This window comes from Anoplolepis gracilipes, chromosome 7 (assembly GCF_047496725.1).
Source record: "Anoplolepis gracilipes chromosome 7, ASM4749672v1, whole genome shotgun sequence".
Lineage (NCBI taxonomy): Eukaryota > Metazoa > Arthropoda > Insecta > Hymenoptera > Formicidae > Anoplolepis > Anoplolepis gracilipes.
In genome coordinates, this window is record NC_132976.1 from 3476579 (window position 1) to 3486429 (window position 9851).

The following is a 9851-nucleotide window of genomic DNA, read 5'->3' on the forward strand; positions in this document are numbered from 1 at the left end:
TTAAAAATATATCTAGATTATAAAGAGTGTGTATTCGAAATAATTAATATGTAAAATAATTATTATTCACACAAGTATGACATTTTTACATTTTTTACATAGATATTTAAAATACAAAAATTATATAAAATTCCAAGAAAAGATTTTTTTAATATAAATATAATTTATATAAATGTTTATATAACAAGAATATAATAATTATTTTATAAATATAATGCAGATAATTAGCAAGTAATATATCTTAAACTTAATGTTGAGAAATATTTATCATCTATCTAAAAATAATTATAAATGTTTTATTATATAAATATTTTAATTTAAAAAATTTCAATGTTAAAATATATTTTAATATTAAATGAATTTTTAAAATTAAAAAGAAAAATATAGATTATATATTGTTACATTTTTCATACTCGTATTACAAAATGACAAATGGGTTATTATATATCGTGGAAATACTGAGCATTTAATTTCTCGCGTAGAGATTATAAATAATTTAAAATAAATTAAATTAAAAATTGCTCACCTCTCGATTACTCCGCTGTTGCCCGATGCCTTCCAAGGCCTGCTCCTCTTCTCTTGTTGATCCTTTACTGTTTATTCATAGCACTCAACATTCACTCGCGAAAATACATTAATTAAGATTGGACGCGCATTAATCAGCGATCACGTGACACTTTTACTTCCAACAATAATTGAAACACATTATTGTTGATGCTTGTTCAACGAAAACAACATGCGAAAATAATTTCGAACAAGCTATAATCAATATCCGAAAGTCGAACGACTAAATTCACGTGTCATTCGAATGACGCTATGTTTAATGCCTATCGCTAACAAATAGCACATATTCTCATTTTAGGATTAATAATTATTATTTTATATTGTAACTAAAATTGTGTGAACAAGTATACGAATTAAAAATTAGAATTTCGAAGATTCTGATATAGATATATCCGAAAATATGTAGCTTTGTTGATTACTCATGCGTTAGAAACGCGATTCGAAATAAATTCTCTATAGAATATATGCAACAATATTTATTATTACATATTACATATTAAATATTATTATGATAAATATTAAATGATCGCGATATCTTGCGATTTTTGGTTACTTACTATTCAATCTTTTATTCAAAGGTTCATATTAATATAAAAATTATCGAATTAAGTGACGTATGGAAAGAAAGATACGTATCAAATACATTCAATAATGATAATAAGTATATTAAATACGGGATTTATTTTCCGCATTATATATTTTACGTGATTTTGTAAAAGGAAAATTAGTTTTGTAAGACTAGATGGAATCATTGTCGAAGACTGCCAAGATATTAAGACAAACAACATGTAATATACGCATCTTTAACGTACGAATGTCGATTGACTAATAATAACCTTTTCGTCCTTTGCGTATCGGCAAAGAAGGCATGTTCCCTTCTCCTTTCATTGTAGAGCTTTTCGGTGTAGTGGTGGGGTTCACCTTCACCCCACTACGTCGCACGGACATACCATCGAGTATGTAAACATAGTCTCACTATTTCTTACATTTATTCGATTAAGGTCTTTTGCGCGAGCAGCAAAGTCACGACTGGCGCGCGTATATTTATTCATTCACATATTTTTATTACAATATAAATTAATATATATAATACGAATATTAATGACTGATTTTTACAAGATCATATTACATCGGTCGATATATTAAAAATCGAATGTATCTATTATTTCGCGGTTTGAATTTTTCTTTTATTTAAGTACAATACGCTTGTCATATAAATCGACTCTACAATAGGTGTAATAAGTTTTAAGCCGTAATAAATTGATTAATCATAGTCGATTATTCTCCTCAATATTCAACTGTGATTGGCCGATTTCTTAAAGCTTACAACATCTATTGTAGACTTAACCTTGCGGAATTATTTTAACGAAATAGTTTCTGCCTTCTTAATTCGACTCTTTTTAATATTTTAATGTATTAACTAATATAATAAATTTTTTAATATATTAACAGACGAAATATATTTTTTGATATATATAAATATCTGGTTGCCGCGATATAGTTTTATGCGTCACGGTAATTAATCGCACAAACTAATAATTGGTTTAATTGTAGCAAATAATCAAGTTTAGCATCTCCCGTCATTTTTCACGTTTGTACGTCTTAAAAAAAATACGACGATATACGTCGTTAACTTTTGCTCGAGTATCATCACGCGATTGATGACAAGGCTACAGTATGTAAACAATACATACCACGATATACGCCACAAAAGCAAACGCTGAACATCGTATAATAATACCGTGCATACATATATGATAGTTAAAAATCATAGTTTTAAATTTTATAAATAAATTTCTAATTTAATAATAGTTTTTTACCTTAATTTGTTATATGATTTAGTAATATAGATATATAATTTATAAATATATTTATAAATGTACAAATTTATAATATAAATTAATAATAGTTTTATCATTTATTTTGCCGAATTAACATTACATATAAATTATTTCATGTTTTTATCATGAAATGTTTAACAAACTATAAAATAAATTCACGCGGAACTATATTTAATACACTTCATGTAGATTAAATTATTAATAAATAGTTTACATATCTTATTATCATTATTTTAATTATTATACATTTTGAAGATATAACTCACGAAAAAATCTTGAAAAAGTAACACGATAAATTCACACGTGGAATATTCTGGCTCTTGAATTTCAAATTAATTATTAATAAATAACTGATCTATCATTTTATTCTACTTTTTTGTTATATTATTTGAATCTTTCGATCTTATTGATTTTGCTGCGCTTAATCTAAAAATTATTGGCAAATTAATTTAACGAGAAATTCAAAGCGAAGATATACATATTTGAAATGTATTTGATTGCAAGATGATTAAAAAATATGCATCGTTCAAATATCCAAAGAACTATTATTTGTTGGCCGTTCAAATCACAGTAAAATGAAAATTTATAATTCTTATTCTTAAAGAATAAAAATTACAAATTATTATTATTATTAAAAATTATAAATTATTATTGTTTAAATTATAAAATTATATTAATAATTATTTCATATATTTTGCAATCTTAGTAATAACTATTTTAATTAAATATATTCAATTCAAAATCTCTTTCAATGTATTTTTGGTATTGCTCTTTAATTTTTCCATTGATTTAGGTACTATATATCTCGCTCATTATTTTTAGATTTAAAGCACAAAATAGATACTTATATTACAAATATATATACATGAATATATATATAGCAGACTTTAAATTAAATACCCCTTATTCCGTACTAGTAGATTTTTGTCCGTGATTTTTATAACGTCAATGTCTCGAAAACGAATAATCGTAAAATAATATATTTAAGAAAATTATTTTTTAAATTTATTCTAATCTTTATTTAGAAAGCTCAAAGAAAGTATATAAATTTTTAAAAATACTTCAACATATTAATAAATTTATCGAAAAAAAAACATTAGTACGGAGGGTTAAAATTCCACGTGAATTTATTTTATAATTCGTTAAATATTTCATAGTAACAACGAAAAATAACTTATATATGTATATGTACGTAATATTAGTTTGGCGCATGTTTTTGCGCGATATCATTGACGTACCGTGTCCTTGTGCCATTCGTGCGGCGACACTCAAGCGAGAGAGGTCACGATTCACGATGAGAGTTACTCTCCGTACATCTTCGCATTAATCTCACAAGACGCAATCGTTTCTTATCAATTATTAACTCGAGATTGTTAATTGATTATTAATTGTTTCAAGTAATAAAAAAAAAAGCATAATATATCGACTATTTATTAATATTAAGTCTTTTGTATGTGATTTGTTGGGAATAAATTATGTTCACAATTCTGAATTTCTCTCTGTTGTATATTTTCAGACAATCTATTGCCTCTCAACTCGGGTATTAATGAATAATCGATATATCGTGCTTTTTCATTAGAAATTGAATCAAATAACCGTTGTCACGAGATTTAATATATATCGTTACTATTGTCTCATATGTCGTTTAGGAATTAATTAATTGCGCAATGTCAGGATAAAATTGCCGTTGTCTCTCCCCTTTTTTGGAATTTTTCAAATTATATGTTCATTCACTTGGTGTTATACCAGGTATGTATAACATGTAAAATTGCTCTAAAAATATGCTATTTATCAATCAAAATAGCATTGTCGTGACGTATGTATATTTCAATTTATTTCAAATGATTTCGTAGCTTGTGTGAATTGTCGCGCATTGTTTTTCCGTTTTAATGTAATAAAATATGCGTGCGGTTAATGTCGGGAGTGCCGTACAAAGTACGCGATCATATTTTGCGTAGCGACTGTAATTATTTAAGTATTTTCGCGAGTGAATATCATGAAGAAGTAGCAAAAGAATCGACGAGAGAAAAGAAGCAAACTCCAGAGAGATGTCCAGTGACGACGAATCAATCAGATGAGGTAAGTGATCCATTGTTTAATTCATTGCCTGCTAAATTAATTGCTCTTTTATTTGTGTGATACATCTTCTCTCGACCTAAGATTAAATTGAAAATTGAAATTGCAATTGGTTCGAGTTTTTCTTTGTATGCTGCAAAAATAAAAGTACACAATGGTTATAAAAAGGAGATAGGATAAAACACAACGACATAACTTTTTACATGAAATCGAAAGTGAAAGAAATAGAAAATATATACAAATATAAATTCAACTAGAAAATTCTCGTTTTTTCGATAAATGAAATTCTTCAACATATATTTTTGCATAAAATATACAAGACAAACTGTCACAAATTTTTAAGTATATATTTAAGTTGCGTGCGAGTAAATTTCAAGTTGAAATATTTTGAGATGTTTTTCGAGAGACTTTTACCATCATTATCAAATTATCTTTTTCTTATTACAAATTATCCTAAGGAACAGTGACAGTAATTTTTATTTTTAGCATATAAATGACTGAATGTTTGTTAAAATTTGGAAAATGTAATATTTTTATAATATTTTGATTATTTACTTTAAATTTTGTTTTAAAATTATAAGTTTATTATTTTATTAAAACTGTCACGTGTCACATCCTTGTCATTGATTTTATATTCGTTTTGACATGTTAGATTTGTATTCTGTAAAATCCTGAAGTTTGATTAAACGCCTGAAAAATGTTGGCTCGTCATGATCTTTAATTTATTTTACAACTCTATAAAAATCTACATCAAATAATTCAATTACGAAAATCTTATCAACTTTAATCTTCAAATTTTTGTTGACTAAACTAAAAGTTTTCCAATAATATACTTAATTTTGAATGAATTAAAACTTCTGCAACACATTGTATGCCATAGCTGCGTAAAGTATGTTAAAACAGTCTTATAAGTTTAATTCCAAATTTCTCAAAATTGATAGAGCATTTTAAAGATCAGAATTATATCCCATTAAAAAATTAGAAGGAATAATTAATTTCTTTCTCAGATTTAAAAAAAGATAATTTTTCATAGAAACGTGTAATTGGCAACAGCAACATCGTTCTTAAATTATTTCCTGGTAGTTATTTAGCTCGATGGATATCAGACTTTTACTGATGTGTTCGTTCTTGAATATCGCGTGAAAATTTTTCCACAACAGACTAAAATGAATACATAATAGAAATCATGAAGGGAGGAAATAATAAATTTAAAAAATTCAGAAAAATCAATGAGACAAAAAAATACTACATTCAACGGTTGATATTTGTAAATATATATATATATATATATATAATACTTTCCGCCAAATAATTTATCGAATAGGTATAATCTTAAGGACACCCGTCCCTGAAATCATCGTAATTTCAGCAAGAATAACGTCGACACGGAGTGGAGACGAGGATAGGGAAGAGGGTTCTCACGATTACAGGAAGCAACCCTTTGCCGCGCGAACGCGTCGCGAGGACCGAGGGCATGCGTGTGGCTGGGAGAGAAGGGAGGGAGGGAGGGTGCTATATGTCCATTACGCTTATTACAACCCCGACCACCCGCCGCCGCCGCCGTCCTTTAACCATTCGCTCCCTCGATCCGCCGCCACCCACCCTTTTACGTGGATGAACATCGATCGACACACACGACCTGGAATAGTCGGCCGCGCCAGTCAACGCACCAGGTAACTAAATTGCCCTCGTTCTCGACGTCCCGAATTCGGTTAGACCGAACGTCGAAACTTCGATATAACGTCCCGGGCCACTTTCTGACGGTTTCCTGAGCCACCGCCGCGATATATTGTTCTTGTGGTATAAAAAAAAAAAACTTGAGCGCTCTTTTTTTTGCTATAATTTTTAAACGGAGCGTTTTGTGGATAAATCAGGATTGTATTGCCTGGTGAAAATATTCAAATTATTTCTGCAGAATAGTCGGGAGAGGACCTTACTTTTTATTCTTCTATGGAATTCTCTTTTTTTTTATAATTATGTAAAAAAATTAATTGAATGGGTTTTATTTTAATAAGTTAAAATTTTAATTTCCGAGATGATTAAAGTTAGTAATCAATGGAGAAAAAATACAGATAGTAACGTAGACAGAGAGGTACAAAGAATTAATTGCGTGTATAAAGAAACCGGATACGTTTGTGGTATGATGTGGTACAATGTTTCTTTTGCGGACAAAATGTTTATGTGCAACAACCAAATTTTGCCCAAAATGCAAACCACAATGTGTTGTACGCCGTTTCTTTATGCTTGTCATGTGAATGGGCATCCACAGTATGCGTTGTGGGTACATATTTTGGTTGCATTCAAATTATTGCAAATAATATATGGTACACGTAGAAATTTATAATAGTTTAATTGCGGCAATATTATTCCAAACACACACACACACACACACATATATATATATATATATATATATATATATATATATATATATATATATATACCAAATGTGCAACGTATTATAGGATTATATGTTAAGAGATTTATTCAAATGCAAATAAATAAATCAAACATTATTCGACTATAGAAATAAAAAAATGAAATAATAATAATAATAATAATAATAATGTAAAAGCGGATCCTTTGATCTGCCTTAATAGATTAGCAAGTAATTATTTTATGATAATTATTTCAACGTATGCGCGATTGAAAAATCATCCGTTGAAATATTAAAAAAAAAATCCCAATTTACTCTCTCTCTCTTTTTCTCTATATCCTGTTTCTCTTTGCGTTGCTCCCTTTTCTTTTTTCGCTCTCCCTAAAATCGGATCGGTTTTCCCCGACAGCGAAGAGCACCCTTTCGACTTCAGGATCGACGAATAGGAGACAGGCGGGAAGACCAGGAAGAGTGTGCGGGCACCGAAACCCGATCGTTGTTTACGCAGTGCGTCTCGTACCTCCCCCGCGTAAGCAAAGCGCCCGTCCATCCATCCATCCATCCATCCATCGTTTTGAGCAAACACATCCCGCGGTACCCTAAAAGCGATATTCGATTCCCGAAGGTCGCGTTGCGTTCGTGAACAAACTCGGCATAATTTTCCCTGGCATCATCATTTCTTCGATTATATATATATATATATATATATATATATATATATATATATATATATAGATTTATCAATATCATAGTTTTCGCGCTTCCACCCCCGTCCTCGTCGATTCGCGTAATCAACGGGGTTCCCGCAGACGGGAGGTCTAAAGGAGTCAGTTCTTATTGAAGGCTCGCGTTCTATGGGTCCTGAAAAAAAAAGAAAAAAAAAGAAGAAAAGATGAGGAAAGGAGAGGAAATAATTGTGAGGAGACGCTTGCAGATCGCCCGCTGGCAGGGGCGCGGCTCCTGATTGCTGTCGCATTGTGTGCACCGCCTCGTCCCACAAACGAGGACGAGGCAGCCAGCATTGTCGCCTGGCAGCGTGCATCGTGCCTGAATAACGTCGGTAGGTCGACTACGACACGAATGACGAGTGGGAGGGACCACGGAGGAGAAAGACGCGCACGAGGAGGGAGCTTCTAAGCTCCCGGTGGAGAGGGAGCGGAAAGAGAGTAAAAATTAAACCCCAGAGACAATGGGTCAAGCGTCCATAGAATCGGAAACACCAAACACGCCCTTGCCCTTCTGTCCGCTTTTTTTTTTTTTTTTTTTTTTTCTTTTTCCCGGAGCCCCTCGATTAAGCGGAGAACGACGAAACGTCAGCGTTGTCGTCAACATGTTTGACATCAACATTGCATTTCCACTTGGGAGATGTAAATTTTTAATTATAAAAAATATTATTAAATATTCGTCACACGATGTATATCACGAATAAAAATAATTTATGTGTAGATATATTTTTCTTTACTTATGTATATTCTTGTCGTGGGGAAAAGATACTTTTTTTTTTGCAATTTATATACTGAAGTAAATTGTTATCGATAATATAATGTTTTCATGAAATTGTATTTCGAGAATTTAAAAAAAACCTTAAAAGTTTATTATTTAAAAAATGCATATTTTCTTTTAATAAAAAAATACACATGTTTTTTTTTTCTCGGAGCCCCTCGATTAAGCAGAGTGAAACTACGAAACGTCAACACTGTCATGTTTGATATCGCATTTCCCTTTTCTTCGAAGATGTGACAAATGTAAACTTTCACAATTATAGAAAGTAAATTATAGAAAAAATTACAATATGTCATCACATGATGTGTCATGCGAAAAATAGTTTATATGCGATTAATATTTTTTTACTTGTCGTTCTTGTTATAGAAAATATATTTTTTTGTCACTTATGCTGAAATAAAATACAATTATCGATAGATAAAGACTCGTGAAATTAATTGTTTCGAGAACTTTAAAAAATTATTTAAAAGTTTGTTACTAAAAAAAATGTATATTTCCTTTTAATGATATACATGTTATATATGATTTTTAAAACGCTTGATCAATTTCGACTAATTGTATATATTAGGATTATTATTATTATATAAAACCTTATTGCAAAATTGTGTAATTTCTTTAAAATGAAAAACTACTTAACAAAATATTTAAATATTTTATTTTTTTATTTCACGTAACCGTTTAATTGACTGAAATACCAATTGTATGATTCTATTCATGTATCTGGACTTTAAAAAAATTATAATATACAATTATATGTATAAAATCACGTTTTAATACTCTTTACATATACTTGTATGCATCCATGAAATCAGGTACAAATTTGAACGACATGACACGCGAAAGTATTCAAATTTATCGTCCGTGAGGAGTCAGAATTGGTCCACGTTTCAACATAACAGAAGCTACTTAAAATCCATCATTCGCGATGCTCAATGACACAGATGCACCGGACCCATTCACGGTTACGTGTTATTTTATTTCATAGCCTCTCGCGCCCCTTATGGTGTCTGGTGCGTCGATGTGGCGTATTAAACACGAATGGACGGCGAGGCCGACACGCGGTGTAAATGGAACGAGCTCGCAGGATAGAGAGATAGGGAGAGGAGCGCACCAACGAAAGCTACGCGTTATTGCTACGGTGATGAGGAAAGACAGCCAAGAGTAGGGACGTACACGCACGTACACACGTACACGCATTTGCAGCGCGCAATGTGGACACAGTCAAGGTCCAGTGATCGGCTGATTGATTGTCTCTACGGGGGGTCGCTATTTAGGGGTATCATCGTGAACCGGATGACAGAGGCGCACGGGATAGTTCGCGAGACAGATCTTTTATATCTTCGGCTTTTTATTTTATTTAAAGTAATTATTTATTAAAATAATTATACTTAACGATATATGCATTGCGAGAGAGAAAAATCCTGTATACATCTCGGTCGGTGATTATTTAGAATTTTTTAGGAAAGACTTTTTATCACTTTAGATGTAAT